We start from the raw sequence: 20,619 nt of genomic DNA on the forward strand, positions 1-20,619 counted from the left end.
AACGCTTCGAGGATCGAGACCCATTTATGGAGGTGTCTACACGATTGGATACAGCCAAGAATTTTATTACCCAACACGGGTGGCTGCATTGATCACAGTTGTTCCACTCCTTTCATATCCCTAATTTGACGTGAAGGGAAGCTTAGAGAGTTGTCGAGGTAGTAATTAGCAACGTGACAAACACCAAACTAGCACCTAGTCCTCTACTCGTATTTGTTTGAATTACAGAACTAACACGTACAGTACAACTCGATCGATCGGTCCCGAAGAAAGAAATGGATGCTCATTCGTGATCAACCGAAAATGTCAAACACGTAGCGTGAATCGTCGCTAACACAGGGGTACAATAGAGTCTGCCATCTTACAACGGGCTAAAGTTTCTCCAAGATTTGCTACTACTGTACATGCGAAGGGACGAAGGAAAGGGAGGCAAAAGCGCAGGCTGCATTGCAGGTATTCCAAGCGACCACATTGGACCACCGGCATTCGTGGATCTCGAGGCATGTACGCAGGAGCACCGGACGGCATGTCGCGTGTGTGCGCGTTGCGATCGAGTTTGCTGCAGTTTGAGGGCAAAGATGCTAGTTTTGTGTGGGAAAAAGATATTTTCATCGGTCCCTGTACCCCAGCCAATGGATTCACATGCAAACAACAATGCCAACCCTAGCCGTCGGTGGGCTGAATTTTTCACCAACTTAATCTTCTCCCTGGCTATCCGACCTCATTTAAATCTGAGGTCAGAAATGTATAACTAGTGCAATGTGGAAGCCCGATATATTTTACCCATGGTCAGAAGAAAATGTGCAAAAATAATGCAATAATTAAAACACGTTCACGCAACAAATCCGCATTAGTACTTACAAACCGTTGGAAAATATGCCACACCATATCACTACAGAAAATAGTCAAGGCGCCGATGGCTTGAACTTATACCGACGGCCATTTATCGGGGCCATCGGTGTAGGGCACGAGCCTGGGAGCCCCCCAGAAGGGCGGTCAGCCCAGGTAAGCCAGCAGCGTAGGGGCATGCTAGGCCGACGGCCACCGTCGGCGTAGGAATTGTCGTCGGCGTAGGGCAAGGCCTACCATCAGCGTACTCTGGGACACGTGGCCTTGGAAGGATTCGCCGTAACGGCGATGCAATGGCGCCGACCGTAAAATTCTATGTCAACGGAGAAGTTTTGGATGTTTTTTGCCCCATGCACCCCCTTGGATCGTCTTTCTAGTTTACAAAAAAAATTTGATAAAAATTGCAAAAAGTAAAATATTTCGAGATGTTCATGCGCCATGTCATCTAGTTGCAAGAGAAATTAACAAACATGAATTTTGATTTTTTTCGCAAAATCGCGTCATGTTTCGCTAAAACTGCTTTTTTGGTTACATACGACCTCCGATGAAAACGTTTTTTATATGAAAATGTACATACGAAATAATTTACATATGATTTCTACTGCCTATGGCTGTTTACCATTTTTTGCATTCCTCCAAATCAAAAAGGGAATAGGAGATTTTTTAGGTTTTAGATTTCGGTAATTTTTTTTAAAAAAGTAAAATTCATTTTATTGTTATTTGAATTCAAGATTATTATTACTTATTCATTATGGTTTAGTCAAATAATTTTTGTGTGGGAAAAAGATATTTTCATCGGTCCCTGTACCCCAGTCAAATAATTTTTGTGTGGGAAAAAGATGCTAGTTTTGTGTGGGAAAAAGATATTTTCATCGGTCCCTGTACCCCAGCCAATGGATTCACATGCAAACAACAATGCCAACCCTAGCCGTCGGTGGGCTGAAGTTTTCACCAACTTAATCTTCTCCCTGGCTATCCGACCTCATTTAAATCTGAGGTCAGAAATGTATAACTAGTGCAATGTGGAAGCCCAGATATTTTACCCATGGTCAGAAGAAAATGTGCAAAAATAATGCAACAATTAAAACACGTTCACGCAACAAATCCGCATTAGTACTTACAAACCGTTGGAAAATATGCCACACCATATCGCTACAGAAAATAGTCAAGGTGCCGATGGCCTGAACTTACGCCGACGGCCATTTATCGGGGCCATCGGTGTAGGGCACGAGCCTGGGAGCCCCCCAGAAGGGCGGTCAGCCCAGGTAAGCCAGCAGCGTAGGGGCATGCTAGGCCGATGGCCACCGTCGGCGTAGGAATTGTCGTCGGCGTAGGGCAAGGCCTACCGTCAGCGTACTCTGGGACACGTGGCATTGGAAGGATTCGCCGTAACGGCAATGCGACGGCGCCAACCGTAAAATCCTATGTCGATGGCGAAGTTCTGAATGTTTTTTGCCCCATGCACCCCCTTGGATCGTCTTTCTAATTTACAAAAACAAATTGATAAAAATTGCAAAAAGTAAAATATTTCGAGATGTTCATGTGCCATGTCATCTAGTTGCAAGGGAAATTAACAAACATGAATTTTGATTTTTTTCGCAAAATGGCGTCATGTTTCGCTAAAACGGTTTTTCTGGTTACATACGACCTCCGATGAAAACGTTTTTATATGAAAATGTACCTACGAAATAATTTACATATGATATCTACTGCCTATGGCTGTTTACCATTTTTTGCATTCCTCCAAATCAAAAAGGGAATAGGAGATTTTTCAGGTTTTAGATTTCGGTGATTTTTTTAAAACAAAAGTAAAATTCATTTATTGTTATTTGAATTCAAGATTATTATTACTTATTCATTATGGTTTAGTCAAATAATTTTTTTGGAATTCAAATAATAAAGAAGTGTGATGCCATGGCGCAAGGTTTAATAGGATTGATAGGGTATTATTATCAACAAAGTATAACTTATCTGTCGGAAGCTCATCTGGAAGGAACGAAGAAGTAAATCGTGTTAGGATGGGAGCAGTTTAAAGATTGGTGGACTATTAATAAGTAATTCGACCTCGTATTAAGCATGATTATGGATTAAACTGTCAAACAGTTCAATTTTTTTTTGGAAAAATGGTTATTTTTTTTTGAAAAACTGACAAAACGGATGTTACCCTCTATGTCAGAGGGGCTATGCCAACGACCGGCGCCATAGCCTACGCCGATGGTAAATTCGCCTGCCACGATGTCGTGAGATTCTGACCGTCGGCACCTTGAATTTCTTGTAGTGTATGTGAAAGGAAAATCAAACTAAGAGACATTTAGAAATGGCACTCAGGGCAACGCAAAAAATACATTGGCAACATAAAGAGACCTGCTTACAATGCGCCTAGAACTGATGCAGCGCGATGCGTATATGTACGCAAAAGACAAAGCCACTTGCAGCATATCAAAATAGGTTGTGCAACATCCACAAAATTGCAAAATCTGTTGCTCTCATAAGAGACCCTAGGAAGAAGACATGACCAAGGCGACTGGTTGCTCTGTTGGTGGAATCTGAACATTTACCAAAAAGAATTTATTGTAAAGAAGTTCACCGACACAAATAATTGGCTAGTTCACCTGATAGAATATAGGAGGAAACAAGAATAAAAGAAAGGAGATCACCACTAGTAGCTAGTATATGTGTTGTGGCATCTTTGGAAAGGAAAAAATATATATAGGCCCTTTTATCATCAAAATGCCATCCTACAGGAGTTGCATGCCTCATACGAGATAATATAGGCTACTTAAGGGAGGTAGGGGGGACTTGCGATCTTAATACAGTTGATCTGTCCTTTTGTGGAATCAAACATTTCTTGTTAGTTGTTATCTTTCTTGTCTTTCATCTCGCCTCGTTGAGCATGTTACCTGATGAAAAGGCTGGGCACATGTTAATTAACTGCAAAATAAACAATAAAAGCTCCTTTAAGTCAAACAATAAAAGCACCTTTAAGTCATAGGATATACTACAATGTGTAGGAATAGAAAACGTGTACGATAGAGATGCCATATTTACTTTGATCCTACATGAAGATGAATTATCTTTGATTCGGTGATGTAAGTTACCTCGAGGTCTAATTTATTTGTATTTTCCTATGAAATTACGCTACAAGATTCCCATGAGATTATTTTTATAGGATTTGATTCTATGAATCAAATGGCTTCTGCAGAAAAAAATCCATAGGATCTCAACCCTACAAAATTCCTTTGAAACTCCCATGAATCAAAGGAGTCTTAAGTGTCCCTTTGAACTAAAGGGTTTTTATTTAAAGAAGATGGAAAATTTAGGTCCATAGGAATTATTTCTATGAAAGCCCTTTCAAATTCTTCATTCATTCTCCTGCACATTTTCACTTGAAGATAAGGGCCGTAAAAGGATGAGAGGAAGCCATGGACGAGGCTATGGAGCTGAATAGAACTATGAGAAAATTGATGTCCTTGTCTGCTATGTACTGTATCTATCCTTTCTATTTTGAACATTGTTCGTGTGTGCTTTTCCATTTGAAACATTTGCAAACAATGTGATAATACATTTGTCGTGTTTGTCGCATGGTGCAGTGCAACATGTGGAAGAGCTTGTATTTCATTACGAGAATTTGATGGCAATGGGGCCTCAGAATCTAGCTTTAAATACATGGACTCTTTTGTTCGTAAGATTCTGAAAATGCATGAATAGAAAAAACATAGGAATGAGAGGGAAATGCATGTGCAAAAGACGGATTGGAAACACCAACAATTTACTGACTTGTTTGATTCGCATGAATAGGAAAACATGAAGATGAAAGTCAAACCAAATGAAATGGTATACCTAAAATGTTACTATAAGCCGCCAAAGATCTTTTCCTACTCCTTGTGTAGAAATTCCAAATGGGGCTTCAAGTCGATTGTAAAATTCGCGTGTTTTCCTTCCGAAACTGAGACTCTGTTTTTTCTCTACCATAAGTTTTGTCAAACTGTCCTATATCTATGTTTTTTCCTCTACTCTTTGCATGAACCAGGAAGGCCTGAAACTTGCATCACGGGTATGGATTCCTCACTGCAAATGAATGAAGGGTCGGGTTTCATCAGCGCTCTGCATTATTAAGCGTAGCATCCCCACAATGCAGGGGTCAGATAGATTTTGAGCTGACCTGTGCTCGTTAACATGGCACGATCTACCATGCTCATGTAATTATTTCACTCACCTAGAGACACTATACGTGAACTGTACCACTGTACTCCGTATGCATTAGCGTGCAAGCATGAGGCTAGCTACGTTTTTCCTTTAATTCTAATCAGCTTAGCTTCTGTGCTGACTTTATGAGGCGTGGACTTGTGGTGACACTGGGGTATATTTTCTCAAAAGGAGAAAACACGCGTCGACGAGACTGAAGTAGGACGCCAGAATGCACATGCAGCGAGTCAAAGGGGCTTATACGAATCGAGCATACTTGCGCCCGCCGGTAGCGCGTGTGGCTGGCACCTTTTCTTTTTAGCCATCCTTGGCGCTGAGAGATGAGCTACATGGCACATCATCTTCCAGTATAGAAAGCTTCAAATCGTGGGGCAAGACTCAAGAGCAGCGTGTTAGGCATATGTGTAGTGTTGGTAACTGATCGATCGCTAGACACTTGTATTTGTACAAGGGGATGGCGGCGAGAGAGGTGAGGGACGGCGGCGGCAGAAACCCTAGGGACGGGGAGGAGATGAGTGTGAGGGCTCCTTTGATTTGAAGAATAGGAAAAACATAGGAATAGGAAAGGTATAGGATTGGAATGGCATGTCTACTTGAATCCTATAGGAAGATGAAGTTTGTTTGATTGTAGCAAATGAATTTTTCCATGAGGTATGAGCTAATGTTTTTTTCCTATAGGAATTACACTACAAGATTCCTATAGGAATTTTTCCTATAGGCTATGTTCCTATGAATCAAACAACATGTATATGAAATTTTCTCATAGGAACCAAATCCTACACAATTCCTATGCAAATCCTTTGAATCAAAGGAGCCCTGAGAGGTTGCGCGAGAGGAGAAAACCTTTCGGTCTTCGCTGCCTTTGAGCTTTGGCGAGCACACGCACCGCTTGCTAGCTGCAGCTTACGCAGAAAGAGTGCACGGAGGGATAGAGCCATGAGAAGGCTTTGATCGCACCAGGATTACTTGTTGTAGTAATGCATGCTAGCATGAGCTTCACCCAACGATACAAGAATCTTAAGGTTTTTCTCCCAAAAGAATATGTGGAATGTGGGTAACTGTGTTGATCACTGATTCTGTTGCAGTGTCTACTTTAAGAGATCAAGAAAAGAGAGCAGAGAAGTGATGTGGAACATCTGCGAGAAGATATCTTTTCACTCGAGTTACGTATTTGCGTTGTAATATATTTAATCAAGGCATATAAAAATTTATATTTTTTTGAGGGTGAAACAGTGGGAAAAATCCCACAGCAATTTTTATTAGTAAAATCAGTACAAAAGGTTACAGAGAACTAAAAATAAAAAAAAACCAAAACCCTTAAACAAAACAAAAAACTAAACTTGTGATTGTAGCCACTCCTTGAAACTTTCTGCATGTTTTCTTCATTTTATGAGCCACCATTCTTAGTTCTTCTGTGTATATTGCTTTCCATCTTTGAAAAGTAGGCCTCTGGTTCTTGAAAATTTTATTATTTCTCACTATCCATTTACTCCTGGCAGCTATAATTATAATTTCCATTGAGAATTTGAGGTTCAGTTTTTCTCTAATATCATGGAAAGATTCCAGAGCTCTAAAATAATATTTCAATGCCTCAACTATTTCAATGACTTGTTACTTTTTTTTTGGAAACATGTCCATTTCCTTGTGTGATGTGGTTAAAGATGCACTTCCTCCGTTCCATGAAAATTATCTAAGGTTTGTTTAAATTAGGATGTTTCTAGACACTAAACAACATCTAGATACATCTAAATTTTAACAAAAATTCAGACAAGTTTTAGGAGACAGAGTGAGTATTTTACTTCATTACACATGCACTTATCAGAAACTATACTCATCTATTTTTCTTTCTTTCACGATGTTTACATTAAGTTTTCTACTTTGAAGGGGAGAAAACGACCTGAAAAAAAAGTATATTTAGGATTACAAAAATTATTGATTAAATTTTTTGAGTGGAAAAAAGTATTTATTAAATAATTTGAAGAAAATAGATCACACCTTTATTAAATATAATTTGCTGATCTAAGCCTACGTGGGCCATCTTGTTTAGTCGGCCCAGCCCAAGTATCACTCCCGGGCGGCCAGCCACACCCACTCCCTCACTCCCGACGGTTCACATGGAGGCGGCGGCGGATCAGACTACCTAGCTCGTCTCCTCCTCCGCCGCTCCTCCATCCCACCTCTTCACCCGCCGCCGCAACCCGTTCTCCTGCTCCCGTCCGTCGCCTTCCACTTGCGCCGCCACCATTTTCAGACAGAATCCGCCATGCTCTGGGAGGAGCTGCCGCCGGAGCTCATCTGCCTCATCGGTGACAGCCTCGACCTCAAGGGCTACGCCAGCGCGCGGGGGGCCTGCACTGCGTGGCGACGCGCGCTCGCGCAGCCGTTCCCGCTGCTCCTCGTCGTCCCCGACCACGACAGGTGCCGCCCGTCCGCCGCCTCGGTCCCCACGCGCCGCTCCTTCGAGCTCAAGGCCATCCCCTTGGGGTCACATTGCGTAGGCTCCAGCTACGGATGGCTCGCTCTCTCCTTCTGCATCAACGGTGGCCAGATCATGTTCAGCCTCTTCAACCCTATCACCGCCACCGAGATCCTCCTGCCGCCACTGATATACAGCAGCAGGTGGGTACCAAAGTCCAAGCTCGTCTTCGCGCGCAGCCCCGCCAGCGACGACTTCACCGCCGTCGCCATCTGCGACCTCGACAGGCTCGCCTACGTCACCGCCGGGGCCAGGAGGTGGGCAATCCTCGATCCTATCCGCCTCCCCCACGGAGACCAGCTCGCTGACATCGTCTACCATGATGAAAATAACAGAGTCTACTGCCTCACGCACTATGGAGACGTCCACGTGTTGCTCCTACCGGAGCGCCGCCGCCGCAGGGAATTTATTATGGTCGACAGCCCATCATCACTGCCAACGATACCACCTTCACTCTCAGGTCCGGCAGATCATGCTCAACTTGCTAGGTGGCGGATCCTACAACAGCATGATTTCATTCGTAGGAGATCTTTGGGGCCAGACCTGAATGCGGCGGCCAACGTCACGGCCCTTCCGTTTGACCCTGCAACCAATTTCGCCCCGCCATACAACACAGTCTCTGTTTTCACTGGTGCCAAGAATCTGGTGTTCTGCAAGGGTAATCTGTACCAGATATGGAGGAACTCGAGCTGCACGGTTACTGTGCGGCTGCCAGGAGGCGGTCATCGTCGTGTAGCACAGAATGAAGTATTTGTCTTTAGGTGTTTTCCGCAGCGCCAACCATGCTGGGACGCTGTGACCGACTTGGGGGGCTACTCGGTGTTTCTCGGGAGGAACAACGCGGTGTCCATGCCCCCTGTTGAAGGTGTTCCAGGGTTCAAGGGTAACTGTGTCTACTGGATCGGCGGGAGGGGTAGGGATCAGGGCATGGTCTTTGACATGGCAACCGGGAGGTCTACACCTTGCCTTCCCGCTGCTGCTGCTGCTGGGGTCGCTCCGCAAAGCACAGTTTGCTGGTACTTTGTCAACGACATGGTGAATAACTGCAACAATATTAATGGAGGCAAATAAGTTTATCAGACCTGTACGGAAAGTCCAGGATGATCGAGAAAAACAACAAGAGCGATGCGTCACCAAACTGGTTCAGTGTGCTCCACCAGCCATGTCTGCAAGTTATGTGCATGGTGCCTGAGAAAGAGCCTGAATGCCTGATCTGAAGGTGCTGAAGATGTATGTAGCCAATAGTTATGCTAGATGTAGCCAATAGTCTGTTCTAAGTTATCTGTTCCCTAAGATAATTTACTTCAGTCTTTTGTTGTTGGTTTGTAGTAGTCCATATCATCTGACTTTCTATGTTTATGTCATGTAATGCAAAAGTCGTTTATATTCATCACAGTATGATGGAATATACTGGCGTATATCCGGTTTATCCTACCATCGTGAGGTCTTGGTCTGGACCAATGAGTTCATGTAGGTGCTCGCCGCCGGCGCGGACATGTCCATGATTGGGCAGTTCGGTGTCAGGTTCTACTCTGCCTACCTTGTGGTTGAGAGGGTTGTGGTGGCCACCAAGCACAACGGCGACAAGCAGTACATCTGGGAAAGTGGGACCCCAGGCTGGTGGCTCCTTCATCGTTCCTCGTGATATGTCTGGGTATTTGGATGGTCCTGTACCTCAAGGATGACCAGGTATGAAGTCCAAGCGTTCTATATTGTGATTATCGTACCATCAATGCTTTGATGTGTGTTTGTGCTTAGCTTGGCTGCACTAAACAGCTATAGATGTGCTTATGCTTGATCTAAAACTGTATGGTTTTGTGGCCGGTAGATCCTTCACTTTAGGACTTTAGGTAGATACTTGGTTTATTAGGTTTCTATTTTTACTTTCTAGATAGTGGAGAAACTCTGTTTATGTGTTATAAATCTCTGCAATATCATAACTTGATACTGAAGGGCGGGCCTGGTGCAGCGGTAGAGCCTCACCGCCTGTGACCGAGAGGTCCCAGGTTCGAGTCGCGGTCTCCTCACATTGCACTTCGTGAGGGTAAGGCTTGCCACTAACATCTTTCCCAGACCCCGCACAGTGCGGGAGCTCTCAGCACTGGGTACGTCCTTTATCATAACTTGATACTGATAGACCTTCTCTAGCTCCCATCAAATGTTAGTTCATTGTATTGTCAGCTTGTAGTGCCTGTTCATTGTATTGTCAGCTTGTAGTGCCTGCAATTGGATTCGTATCGTAGCATTACTTAACTAGCTTACTCTCCAGATGTAGGATAGTAGTTCCTTCAGATATGTCAATGCTGTCTGAGCTCCGAACAAATTCAGCAGTACGCCGGCGCTCTAACACCTTATGCCCCGACAAGTCCATCACAGCTGCCATCATCAACTTCACCCCCCATATACCTCCTACTCGTGAAGTAGACGAGATTGAAGTAGCACGCCAAAATGCATATGCAGCGAGTCAAAGGGGCTTATGTCTTATTATTATTATTATTATTATTATTATTATTATTATTATTATTATTACTAGTAAAAGTGCCCGTGCGTTGCTACGGGTTGATCAGAGTTGTTATCTATAACCTGAGAGCATCAATATGAGAATCAAAAACAATTCTTAAGCAATAAACCTAAATCAAATCGCAAGTATGAATCGTAATTGCTAAATATTGCTCATGAGAAAGATAAAGGGTGAGAGGAAAGAGCATGCCAGAAACCGTGCTAATAAAACAGCTTCAGCCGCGAGAACCAGCATGTGGTTGGATGCTTAGGAGGGCAGTGGTACCTCCATCTCACCAGAGTTCAAATCACAGGTTTGACACTTTGATGTCTTATAAAGACGTAATATTATTCAGTGGGAGGTGATGTTCCCGTCGATAGCGAGGTGTTTGTCGTGACTTCGTCAATCTTAAGACCCACCGGATCAGTTCTTCGTCACAGTCTTTTGCAGGTGCTCATAGGTGTAGGGTATGTGTGCATGCGTTCATAGGGGTGAATGTGTGCACGTATGTATGAGCGTCTTTGATTGTACTGTGTTTCGCAAAAAAACAGCTACAACTGCAGGTCAACTAAGGTAGCTAAGATTACATGTAGAAAAAAACATATAACTAATAAACCGAGTTGCAAAGACAATCTGGAGCAATGGTTCGATGTGATAAATTGACAATTTTGGCATAGAACAGTATTGCTCATGAGTTATAGATAAACATTCAGTTGAAACAAAAAAAAAATCTTGAAAACTTGCTTGCTTGAGAAGTCTCTAAATACCTTAGATGCCATCTCTTTCAAACGCGGTCAAAATTCTGTAGTGAAGCGATAACACAAACACAAGTTGGTACCTCTATGAACTGTTTGAAAGGAACAAAAAAGAATTAGTACCTTGAATCCTAATAACTTAACTACTATTATTAAAGAGTAACAAACATCTTTTTTCTCATAATTTTGAGACCTTCTCTGAATTAACCTGGTGTTAACACGTAGGCTGTTTGAATGGTTTGATTTTCACTGGTTTACTCTGTGTACAATCTAGGTGCTCTTTAAGATTTTTTGGTGGAGTTCTAAGTGCTTCTTTGCTCTTTTTGGTGTGTGGTTAATGTGACTGTAGCCCGCGTGCTGTTTCTTCACGTGTTGGTTCAACAAGTCAAAGCGGTGCTTCATGTGTGTCTATATCCCGAGCGTCTTCATGGCTTCTGGAGCTTTCCAAGGATAAGGTCTCCTCAAATCCGTCAAAAAAAATGTCCTGGGTAAAGGAAGAGGAGGGTTCGTGCGCCTACAGGAGGTCTTCGCCGGCGGCCGACCGGTGGCCGCCACAGCCACGACCCGATGCGCCTCAAGCCCGTGACGGGAGGAGCAGCGCCTGGACATCGCCTAGCATCGGAGGGAGGCAGGCCGAGGAGTGCCACCGTCTGCGTGCCGGAGGTTTCGTGGTGCCGGCCGGTTGGCCTCCATGGCCATGGGCCGATGGTTTAGCTCCATCTCCACGGACCTCCTCTTGCCCCGAGCGGCGGCCCACCCAACCTTTTTCAATCTGCGTTCTCCCCTACACGAGACGTTCGTGGACTGAGTTGGCTCATCCTGGACGCCGGGACGGCATCCCCTGCTGCGGTTTCCCCGCCGTGATTGCCTCACATGGACGGCAATCCCGCTACCTGCTCACTTTGCTTCACGTATCCACCTCCAATCTCCTGGGTGTAGATTGTAGATCATGCCTGGTTGATGTCCTCTGCTCATCTTCTTTGTCTGCGCCGAAGCAGGCACGCATATTTCCGCGACAGCAGCAGCCGCCGCAACTCCGCCATGCAACAGCAACCGCAGCAGGGGATCGGCGGCGACTTGGCATTCTCGCCGATACAGGGGATCGGAATCGGTGCGTCATCGTCGTCGACGCAGGCGGCGGCGGGTGCGGAGAGCACGCGCGCGGTCGGCATCGCTGCATCATCATCGTCGACGCAGGCAGCGGCGGGTGCAGCGAGCGCGCGGCGGAGCAGATGGCGTACGAAAACGCTTGGAATCAGGACGCCCTTCTCCTCCATTGAGGACGCCATCACCAGGTGCGTCGATGTGATGTCAACCCCCCCCCCCGCGTCATCGACGCGTGGTGGTTCATGTGTTCAGCGCGTGTCGCTGCCTGTCGTCTGCTAGAATTTTCCCGGGCCTGAGTGGTCCGTTGTTTCTTGGATCTTGCTTGACTCCCCTTGGCGAGCACGACCGAGATTGATTTTGCGTCGTTGTTTAATTTGGTGTGGCGAATTGCAGTTTCATGGAGAATGAATGATTTGGTTTCAAATCAAACGGAAATATACGCAGATTAATTAAAACATGGTTAACAATATATATTGAAAATTGCCTGATCAATAATTCTCCCTGTGAATTGTTAAAAATAAGCATTCCCCCTGATAAGCAAGAAAAGGACCGACAAACATCGAACCCTCTGAACATTTTTATATTTCCGGACAGAATGTTCTGAAACATGTTCATGTTTGCCTGAAATGTCTGCCAAATTATGAATAGTTGATCATTTGTCCCTTTTACAGAGATGTCTCTGTTATATGCCCGTCATGAATGAGTCGGGGTCATGTCTGATGATCCTTGATCAGGTTACTGTTAAACCTCAGAACATATTAATGTCTAACAACCGGCAGAGCCTTCAGAAATATGACAGGCTTTATGGCTTATGGACTGCAGGATAAACACATGAAAATCTCATACATGATTCTGCAGGTATAATGTTTATTCAATTCTATCAGCTACTGTCATATTTGTACTCCTAAAATTAATTCTTGAGCAACATATTTTCAACCTGCATATTGTGTGGGTGGGCATTCAGTAAACTCGCAAGTTATACATAACTCAATTCTTGGATGTTAGTTGTGTCGTCCTTCTCTGTTATGACAACCACCTACATATCAGTTTGTATCAGCAATATGAACAAATTCAACTTTAATAAGCATAAGTTGCTAACAAGCTAATGGTCATACGGTGGTTTTGCACGCTATTTACACCCATGAACAAAATCAGCATCAGGGAGCTCCATACATCCATATGCTCTTTGTCAGCTAGAGCCCCTTGCCCATTTTAGTCTTTCCACCGGAGCATTTTTCAGATCCACCTGTAAGTTATACAACTAATGGTAAAATTTCAACTGCAAAATGAGCACATTATATCACGTTAAGAAATATCTGCATTTTTACATATAAAGTGATCATATTATTCTTAATCTATAAAACCTCTGCAGGTTCAGTTGTACACAACTAAGGAACTATATCATCAAGTGGATCAAGACAACACTGAATTAGTTAGAGCTAACGTTATCGTCAGGAAGCATACCATCTTTCTTCCAAATGTTCTCCACTACTATGCATGGATGCTGCACTGGAGTACCCTGATCTGTTTTGAGATGGTCCGTACGAGCATGCTTGAAGCCCACTGAAAAGAAAATGTGAAAATATCTCAGGAGGGAGAGCATGCTTGAATGTTGCTTGGGTGAGTGCACTCGGTTGTTTGCTGGCTTTGGTTGCTATCGCCCATGGCTTCCATGTGTGCGACTACCACTCGCGTTGTCCGATGGTGTAATCGGAGACAGCGCGCCCCTACAACTGATATGCCAATTAAACTAATATGGTTCTGCTACTGTAATTGATCTGCAAAACGAAAGTATGAAATAAATAAAAGAGTAAACTATAAAGAGGAAAGGCATATGATCCAAAGCCTTCTAAGACGAGAACATGGCAGTTGCCAGTTCTACCGCCACAGTGGCTAGCTAGCCATGAACATCTACTAATTCAAATTATTAATCATGTCCAAAGTTGATTGAGATGCACCTCTATTTATATCAAGACCAATTCCAGGGTGAGGGATTTTCCTACAAGTTCAATATGTCCAAAGTGAAGAAAAAAGAGAAGTGACGAATGAGCCAACGTACGCTTTCAGGTGATGCATAAAGGTGTTCCGAAAAACAAAATTCAAGTGTATGATATAAGATTTCTGTCACGCATCAAATTACTTTGTCAGTATTGTTTTCTGTGTTGACAAAAACGTCTCAGAACCTGCAACTCACAATGCTTGTGTCATAGTATATTTTTAGGTTAAGACTTATTTCATGAAAAATGGAAGTGATCTGGGCAACCAGAAAATGTTGATTACTATTCTTAAAGATCATTTCTGATCATTTTACCGAGGATTTTGGCATTACAATTCACGGATGCATTGATTCATTTTTTTAGTTAAAAAAATGGGCACTACCTTACAGATCTACTGAGCAAGTAGATCTTATAGTTGGACTGTCATGAGCTTTATATGACCAAGAAGATGCGCAGGTGACCTTTTGGTTTGCCATTGCGAGTAAAAGACTGACAAAGATATATGTTAGAACTCATTCATAGTCTTGCTCCTTTTTTCATGATATTCGTGCTAGATCTCACTAAAGATATTTTCTATCATGATGTGAGCTATTTCTCTTGATTTTATTACAATTTCTTGTTTATTGTAGCATGTTCAAAAGAATCAATATCATCATGGCAAGTCGCAATCTAGATGCATTTGCAGGATGGTCTATTCACTGTCATTTGTTGAGTACTATAAATATATTATGCATTAAGAAGATATTACATAAATTCCTTTCCACTTTAGCGTTATTATATGCTTTGCCTAGGTTTTATATTTTCCCCACGACTGATGTCATCTTTTTTGTTTCATGTCTTAAGTAATCAAGTTTCAGAAAGTGATTTTTTCTATTACTTCACTATAATATGTTTTCTAAGCATCAATTATATCCTCAGTTTGTGCCAATTTGAGCTTCCGTTTTATTCTTGCTGCATCATGCCTCTTAGGCTCTTAGCTATCATTGTCGGTATTATATTAATAACTCCAGACGTGTTCCTCCGTTTGGGCTTCCCATTAGTACCTTTTATGAGAGCCTTACTTCCATTAGGACTTGATAGCTGCACAAGTGTCCATGTTCTCATAAAAAAAAATTGATCTGCATGTGAATTTTTCCATACCATGTTATAATGATGTTTTTATGTATCACTTCCTGGATTTGTTTTGAGCACAATTAGGATATGAGGAGCTTTGTTGCTTCGGATGAAGATATTCAAATTGGGTCTATGCATGCATGTTGAGGTCTTTTAAGGACATGATCTCACCATGCTTTACATCGTTGCATTTTGTTACGGGTTTGTCGGGCGAACTCCACAACTTGGGGTTGTATGTTGGTTCCAATGGATGTAATTATTTTCCATGCGCCATGTGGTTCGCTTTTTTACTGTTGATGATATGTCTATGTGAAAAGGGCTCACCTACCATCTGTATGTATTATTGCTACTAAATAAAAAATCTTATTTTGTGCAAATGTATCTTCTGCAGACCATCACCCTGCTGCACTTTAATCTCACGGGCAAGGACAATTTGTTACCAAGTGTGTCGAGTTCTTGAATCCAGCATTTTATTGTTTCAAATCTAGGGTTTTATTGTTTTCTTTATGTTCAATGGTGTACTTAAATTTGTGACAGATCTAAACTTGAAAGCTAATCAGCAGTTTACTCATACATGTACCATGTCTACATGTATCTACACTTTTTGGTTGGTAGACAACTTCACTGACAATTAGGTCCAAATAATATTGAAGACGATGATTTAATATTCATGAAAACTTTGCAACACACTCTAAACAAAACCCTACCTTTTATTCTTCAACTTGCAACAAAAATGGGCGCGGCGTGCCGCCGTGCCATCTCTTGCTAGTTTATGTAAGGATGAGTTGACGCTGCTGTTTTGACGCCACTTCTCTCCAATTCCCCTCTCCATTGATCTTGAGTCAGCAGAGAGAGCCCGATGCGTGGTGACTGGCGAGGCATCGCAAGGCTGCACAAAGCAAGAATGTTTCATACTAAGTATACTTTTCTAGAATCTAGAGAACTCCATGGAAGCTGTAAGCTACATGCTAACCAAAACAAAACTGCACAAATGCCTGTCTTTTTGCCCTGTTCACGGCCGCTCGTGAACGCATATTCCACGGCGCTGCTCCCTGTCTCCCCTATTTCTCGTTTCTCGGTGGGCGGCGGCTGCAGTCCAAGGCCCAAGATCCTCATAGTGGTGGCGGCAACCAAGCGGCCAGCACTCTAGATCCACGCGACGGTGACCTCAGCATGGTGCCTTGCACCGCGTGGTTTGGCCGGTGGTAGTCCGGCGCCCAAATCATTGTATGGCGGTGGTGGCGGAGCCCCTTGCGATGCCGACCGTGAAGATTTTCGCAGGCAATGGGGCGAGAAGATATTCTTTATGGAATCTGATTTGGTAGTAGTCCCGTTCGGTCTCTGCCTCTCTGGTTCGAGTTCGGGACGGGAGGCAAGGCTTTGTTGGGCAACGTACAAAATTTTGACTGGGCCTGGCCTGTCAGCGTGCTCACGTGGAAGGCCGCACGTTGACATAGTGCCAAGATGACGAAGGAGCAGAGGAATCGTTTATCTAACTTCGGGGTGGCATTGCTCGTAATTTTGGTCATAAATTAGGGGCAAAAATAGACGGACGAACAAGAAACATTATTTTCTTTATTATTAGGTATAGATTATTATTATTATTATATCTTATGGCTTATATAAAACGAGCATACGGGGACCCCATTTGAATCAAACCATAGGATCTCACTGTTCTGTCTCATGTTATTCTCTAGCTACTGCTTCATATTATATATTTTATTTCCCTACAACATCGGTCCATCATCATGTTATTGGTTTTAGCAGTTCCTGAAATTTGAATCTATAAATAGGGCAGTACGGACTAGGGATCACCTGCTTTGTGTGTGTCTTCTCTTGATTAACTGAAACTAGAAAATCTTTTCATTAAGGGGCTTGCTGACCACAAGGAAGTATCAGGTTTTACGAGGCACCAGGGAAACCGGATGTTCCAGCCTTGTGCTCTTTTTAAGCGTAGCATCCTCACGACCACGATGCAGGGGCCAGCTAGATTTTGACCTGACCTTTGCACTTTTACATTACACGCTCTACCATGCTCATCTTATTTTCACATTTTCACTGACCTAGAGATAGCAGATGTCAACTGTACTACTGTACTGTGTATGCATTAGCGTGCAAGCATGAGGCTAGCTGCTTTTTTCTTTTAGTTCTAACTACCTTAGCTTCTGTATAGACTGTATGAGGTGTCGACTTGTGGTGACAGTGGGGCATATTTTCTCAAGAGGATTAAACCAGTGTCGATGAGATTGAAGTACTCCGTCCTCAAATAAGTGGACATCTAGCCCTAAACTTTGTCCATAAAAGTGTGTACTCCTATCTTTGCAATACATTTTAATTGCTTCTCTCTCATCGCACGGAAATCAAACCCAATAATATTAAGCATATATTCTTCTTGTTTTCTACATGCACTTAGCTTATTGGTGGTGAAAGAATTAAGATGGAGAGATGCATGTTTCCAATGTATTTTTTACTCCACTTTATAATTTGTTTTGGAAAACCGGCATGTACAAGTGGATGGAGGGAGTAGGAGTGTAGGACGCGAGAATGCATATGCAGCGTGTCAAAGGGGCTTACGGCTTGTACAAATCCAGCGTACTACGTACGTGCGTGCGACGGTTACACGCACCGTACCAGCTGCCTTTTCTTTCTGGCCAGCCTTGGGGATGGCAGCTGAGCTAAAGCCTACAGGTATCCATGTCCCGGTCTTCCGAAGAGTTCAATCTCTGGGTAATTGTACAGTGTATGGTGCACTCAGTTCAGTGCACTTTGGTTCATGAAGCCCTGCTTTAGAGTTCAGACCGCTCGATGGCAAGCTGCATCCGAGGTCATTCAGTTGAGTTGGATGGCCAGGATCGCAGCAGCTGGTTTGCCTCTCCCGGTAACTTCTCCATCTCACACATCGAATTGTCAAAGTGGAATATGAGATCGAGCGCTGGCTTGCTTTGCTCGACTCCCCCCAAATTTTGTGGTAACCAACTGCAGGTTGATCCGCCACCGCCGTGTATGCAATACCGGCGTACTCTATGTCGGGCCAACCGCTCAAGTGATTTCACGATCGCTCTAACCGTATAATAGTGGTCACGCAAAGTGCACATCGTTAGTAAACCTCAAAGCAGCGTGTCTGGTGAAAAAGAGATCGTCCAGAACATCGATTTTTCACGACTTCACTGTAATCGTGTTCTGAGGGTCACATAACATGAAACCCATACCCAAAGAGCGTGACAAAGCCAATGAAACACATTTAAAATTGATCAAAACCTGATTTTTCATGACATCGTGGCGGATTGGCATAGGCGAGACGGGAGGGGAGGTCACAAACAACCAACAGCGGTGGCGGTAGATGTGGCTCGGCTAGAAAAGGGGAGGCTTCAAAATAATGGGAAGGGAAGTGAAGTGAGGTGCTTGCACGTCGTTCTGGCCAGCGGTGGCCGTAGCGGACTACGTCGAAGCAATGTGGTGCAGCAGCGATTCAGCGAGCGGAGGCCGCGAGAGAGGAGAGGTAAGGTGGGGACTTGGGAGAATGTCTGTGCAACTACCGTGTGTGGCCCGCCTGTCGGTATCCGACGTGGCACACATGTTGGCACCCCTAGGATGATCTATAAGGGTCGGTTTTGGCATGGGAGTGTAAGACAAAGTGTTGGACACACGCCATGTGCCGACAAAGATTTTGGGGCACCGGTAGGAGCCCTTTTCCAGGCGGGCGTCGATGAGAGCCCTTTTTCGAGCGGACATCCCCTACTAGGGGCATTTGGGGGCGCCTGAGGAGATGCTCTAAACCAGGCCATACTATTATTCATCGGTCCTCGAAGCCTTGATAAGAGCATCTCCACTCGTCTCCCCGATGAGGCCCCCGACCGACGTTTTTCCCATCCGGATGGCGTAATTCGGCCCAGTCGCGCCCCCGGTTCCTCGTTTTCGTCCGGATTTGGCCCTTCATCCATCCGGCGAGCCCACGCCATCCCCGGTCCCCCGGGGCGCGCTCGGGGACTCCAGACGAAAGAATTTGGCGCGAAACGTCGTGTGGACCCTCGTAGTCGGCGACAGGAAAGCCAAATCCTGTCGATTTCCCTCCAATTTGCTTGCATATCCCCGAACTCTCCCGCTGAATTTATCCATTCTCCTCCTCGTCTTCCAGTTCCAGTTCCCGTCGTCGTCTTCTCGTCCACCACCGTTCTCCTCCTCGTCTTCTCGTCCACCACCATGCCGCCGAAGGCGAGGAAGCCGCGGGCGAAGAAGGAGCGGCCGCCGGATATGTCGAATGCAGAGTGGGCGGCGGACGACATCCTCCGACCCACTTCGTCCAGTTCTTCGTCGTCTCCGGGGGTCCTACCTCGTCTTCCTCACCGTCTACGCCTGCTTCGACGTCGACTGCCGCTGCTTCAACGTCGACTGCCGCTGCTTCGTCGTCGACTGCCGCCGCTTCGACCACGGCGTGTGAGGAAACTGGTCCGTCGGACACCGCCGTGCCGACCGGGGCTCGCCGATGAGCCTGTTTCCGTGTAATTTCCCTCCTATCGCCGATCTGTGGCTGATCCTTTTGCTGGTCCTTTTGCCGATCCTTTGTAGCGCGGGACGACGGTTTGTTTGAATTTAAAATATGTCCGCCGAACTCCGGGTGGACGACTGGAAATACGGTACTCCCCACGGCTTTATTTCGTCCAATCCGGCGGTTCTTTCGTCCGGATTTCGTCGTGGGCAGGCCAAACGAGTGGAGATGCTCTAACAAGGGGCTACACCTTGCACATGATTTGGTGTGTGCACTTTGTACCGATAACATCTCTCGTGGCCCACCATGGCCCGTTCGTGTGGTTGTCTAGAGGCGCCGCATTTGTGCAGAAAATTTGGGTAATGCTGGAATGCTGGCATTGGAGGTTCAGGGTTGTTTACCTGGGAGATGTCGTTTTATTTTGTAGTTCCTGCTTGCATGGATATTATGTAGGTTTCCCTGTTGCCTTCGTCGCAGCAGGCGTTTCCCTTTGTGATGGGTGAAAGTTCCGGGTGTGGTAACCTGGAAAAATTTATAGAGGTGTTTCTCTGGGATGTTAAGTTTTCTTTTTTACTTTGCCCGTGGGCACCAAACTCTATTTCGTTTTCTTTGTATAGTAAAACCCAAAGCTCTTCTGAGTCTCGTATGGATAAAAAGAAAACAAAGCATGAATATTGTTCATGGACCCCAAGACACCGATGCCGCCAAAAATCCATGCTTTGACCGAACCAAAAAATTCATGTTTTAATGCCCTTGACAGGGTTTTTAATCTCGGGCAAAATTTCTGAGATCTCGCCTGAAACAATCTTGATAAATTTTATAAAAATTTAAAAATTTGTTTGAATAATCTCGCACGGTATTTCGACTAGTATTTCCGGTAACCGGTAATAGCGGTGCCCACCGAAATATTTTGGATAACCAAAAAAAAAAAACTGCCCTTGATTGGCTTTCGGACAAACAATCGAGTTAACTGAAACCAAAAATCCAACAAGTGCTAAATATTACAGCCTCTATTCCTGAATATAAAGACGTTATGGGAATTCAGATTGGACTCTTAAAACGTCTTTATATTCAGAAACGGTGGGAGCAGTATCATATACTGTAGTAGTGATTGCGGTGGAACCAATCTG

General features: G+C 44.4%; 1 long non-coding RNA gene and 1 pseudogene across 1 annotated transcript; both read left to right on the top strand.

Annotated features, from left to right (window-relative positions):
- The first annotated feature begins 1,742 nt into the window (after positions 1 to 1,742).
- LOC124691026 lies at positions 1,743 to 9,176 on the top strand (annotated as a pseudogene).
- Positions 9,177 to 12,651: 3,475 nt separating this feature from the next.
- LOC124688921 lies at positions 12,652 to 14,205 on the top strand. The gene is made up of 3 exons (XR_006998670.1): positions 12,652 to 12,751; positions 13,266 to 13,513; positions 13,879 to 14,205. It is a non-coding gene; the product is annotated as an uncharacterized LOC124688921 (long non-coding RNA).
- Positions 14,206 to 20,619: the final 6,414 nt, after the last annotated feature.

The sequence above is a fragment of the Lolium rigidum genome, chromosome 2 (assembly GCF_022539505.1).
Source record: "Lolium rigidum isolate FL_2022 chromosome 2, APGP_CSIRO_Lrig_0.1, whole genome shotgun sequence".
NCBI lineage: Eukaryota > Viridiplantae > Streptophyta > Magnoliopsida > Poales > Poaceae > Lolium > Lolium rigidum.